The following is a 3,180-nucleotide window of genomic DNA, read 5'->3' as shown; positions in this document are numbered from 1 at the left end:
TAGTGAATGTATAATATAAGAGGCAAGAAAGCTGTGTCTTACATTATAGAAATGGCCAGGGGATTTCTACAATAAAATGTAATAAATTAAACATCAGGAAAATAGTGGAATCAGGCAAACAGATGTGATAAACAAATACTAAAAGTTTACTGCTCAAAACATGTAAAAATGGATTTTTTTTTAAACTTAAGGTACTCTTAGCCAAAACAATCAAAATTGAATGCTGGGACATTCTAATGACCAAATTTGGTTCCAAAGAAAAGATATGTAAAGGAATCTGTCCCCTTCTTTGAGGAGGTAAGATATTACAGGTGTAGATAAAATTGCATGTAATGCCAGCTTTTTCAATGTGTGTTAGTTGCTCTCCCCAATATACGGTGAGTTACTTGAGGACAATGACTGGTTTTGCCTTTATTTGGTCTTTAGCATTTAGCAAGGTACTTAGTATCTAGCAGCACTTAATAAAATGCATATTGACTTGTGAAACATTCCCCCCCCACACTCTTTTAAGTTTTTTGTTAGAAGGGATGGCTGTGGGAGTTGTAGTAGAAAACATAAGTGACATGAAAATGAAAGATTGCAATAAAATGTCTTTTGTCGTTCAGTCCTGTCTGACTCTTTGTGACCCTATTTGGGGTTTTCTTAACAAAGATACTGCAGGAGTTTGCCATTTCCTTCTCCAGTTCATTTTACAGATGAGGAAACTGAGGCAAACAGGGTGAAGTGTCTTGCCCAGGGTCACCAAGCTAGTAAGTGTCTGAGGCTGGACTTAAACTCAGAATGGTGAATTTTCCTGACTCCAGGCCCTGCACTCTAACCACTGTGCCACTTAGATGGCCAAATGAAATGCATGGAAAGTATAAAATTTAAATTAGAAAAAAGATATTGCTGGAACTGCATTCCGTAAGTCAAAGGAGATCAGCTTATTCATTAGGAAATAAATACAGACATCACCTGGTAAAAAACGCATGATCCCTTAATGGTGAAAGAAAGGCAAGTTGAAACAACTTCAAGGTCTTGCTTTATACATGTTAAACTCAAAGTAAATGAAGATGGCTATGGAGAAACAGATTTATTTACACCTGACACTGAAAACTGGTTCAGTCTCTAGTAATTTACTAATATGCAGTTAATTTTTACGAATCTGTTTACATGCCCCTTTGACATAAGAATACCACTTTAGGGAAGTTTATGGTGCTGTCAATATAGGAATTCCCTCCACCAAGGCAGATTTTAGACCAGTATGACTTAGGAACTAAGTTCTAGGGCATTTTATGAGGCATAATAAGGGGAAGCAATTTATCAAGAATCACACAGATATTTTAATGTCAGAAGAAGGCTTTGAATGCAGATCCAGTACCCCATGCTCTATGCCAGCCTGCATGGGGCACAATTGTGTGTGTGTGTGTGTGTGTGTGTGTGTGTGTGTGTGTGTAGGGGCAGGTCATCTGGATTTGTGATTTTCATGGGTATGAGGATATCCCAATGTGAACCCTCCTATGCAAACTTTCATTTCATCTTTAACTTACATTTGACAGTAAGAAGTGACTTGTCCATGGAAATATAGCCATTACATATCAGAGGCAAGATCTGAACGTAGGTCTTCCTGAGTCTAAGGCCAGCGCCTTGCACACCACACTACTTCTCTTTGGCGACTATACCCAAAGTAAGTTATTCCAAAAAGGGCAGCAGGTTGTCATTTGTACAAAATGTTTATACCTGAATTATTTAAAATGGAATCTAACCAAATAGTCAGATGGGTATATTAACAAAATGAAGAACTACATAGCTATGAAAAACACAAGTATGTGGGCTATGCTAATACATGGGAGTATGGATATGAAATAATGTGAAGGGGGGGTGAGTAGCTGGGTGTGGTGCTGCATGCTTGTCTCATCCCTCCTGTCATGGAGGCTGAGGTTGGTAGATGGATGGCACTAGAGCGTTCCAAGATGCAGCGGGCTCAAGCCAATCAGGTGTCTACACCAAGTCCCACATCAGTGTGGTGACCACCAGGCTGCCTAAGTTGAGGCAAACTAGCCCCATTGGGAAATGCAGCAGGTCAAAATTCCTGGGCTTTTTAAGGGTGCATTCCAATCCGTGAGAGGCCATTGTACGCCCAACTAGGGTGAGATAGGGAGGACCCAGGCTCGGAAGAAAAGAAAAGAAAGAAGGGAAAAGAAACAAACAAACAAACAGACAGACAGAATACAGTTAGGACGATAGGATCGTACACTATCCAAACCTCTTTTTAATAGAAACTAGCAAAGATTGGAAGGATGTTTGTAGCAATGTCAAAAGAATTTAAGATCAATTAGTAGTTTTTCCAGGGTCATAGAGTCACAGGATTGCAGAAGTAAAACAAACAAATAAAAAACTGCTTAGAAAAGAAAAAAACAATATTTTAGCCTCTGCTAATCTTGGGTTTAATCTGGTTTTTCCATCAATTGTAGTTACACAAAAATATCCATCTGACCAGTAGATGGCAACACACTTGTATGTGTGGAAAGGTAGCTATGAAAATGGAAAATAAAAGTGCTTCACTTAGTCAACAGGGGTCAGAAACCTGCTGCCTCGAGGCCACATGTAGCCCTGTAGGTCCTCAAGTGCGTAAGAGTCTCAAGTGAAAATCCAGTTTGGACTCAGTCAAAGGGCCACACTCGAGGATCTAGAGGGCCCCATGTGGCCTCAAGGCAGCAGGTTCCCCATCCCTGACTTAGTCTCTGAAAGTTACATGTAATTTTGTCAACTAAGTAATTTGGGGGGGTGTCACTGCTGAAAGAAAGCCTGTGGTGAATTTTTTTAAAAGAATAAAGTTCTACCTTTTGGGAAATAAATGGATTCCCTAATTATTTTTATAATAATTATAAATATTTCTTTTGTAAGTTCAGATTTTTGCTCACTGGATTTTCTTAAAGTAGAGGCACACCCACATTGCACTGTAAAACCTGTCTCAGAGACAAGCTGTCAAAAAGATGACTTTTCACTATGATTCTGGGGTGGGTGGAGTATCCTTGAGTGTGTTTCCTTGTCAATGAACAGAAAACAAAATTAAGAAGGAACTTATCCTCCCAATTATAAATTACTTTTGAAGTCTTGTTTCTTATTTTTCCAGGGAAGGAGTAGGTGACTACCACACGAAACCCACGAGGTTCTATAGGAGAGATGACGATCCAAACA

Source organism: Phascolarctos cinereus, unplaced genomic scaffold (assembly GCF_003287225.1).
Source record: "Phascolarctos cinereus isolate Bilbo 61053 unplaced genomic scaffold, phaCin_HiC Scaffold_5;HRSCAF=322, whole genome shotgun sequence".
NCBI classification, from domain to species: domain Eukaryota; kingdom Metazoa; phylum Chordata; class Mammalia; order Diprotodontia; family Phascolarctidae; genus Phascolarctos; species Phascolarctos cinereus.
Note: the sequence above shows the minus strand (reverse complement) of the source record.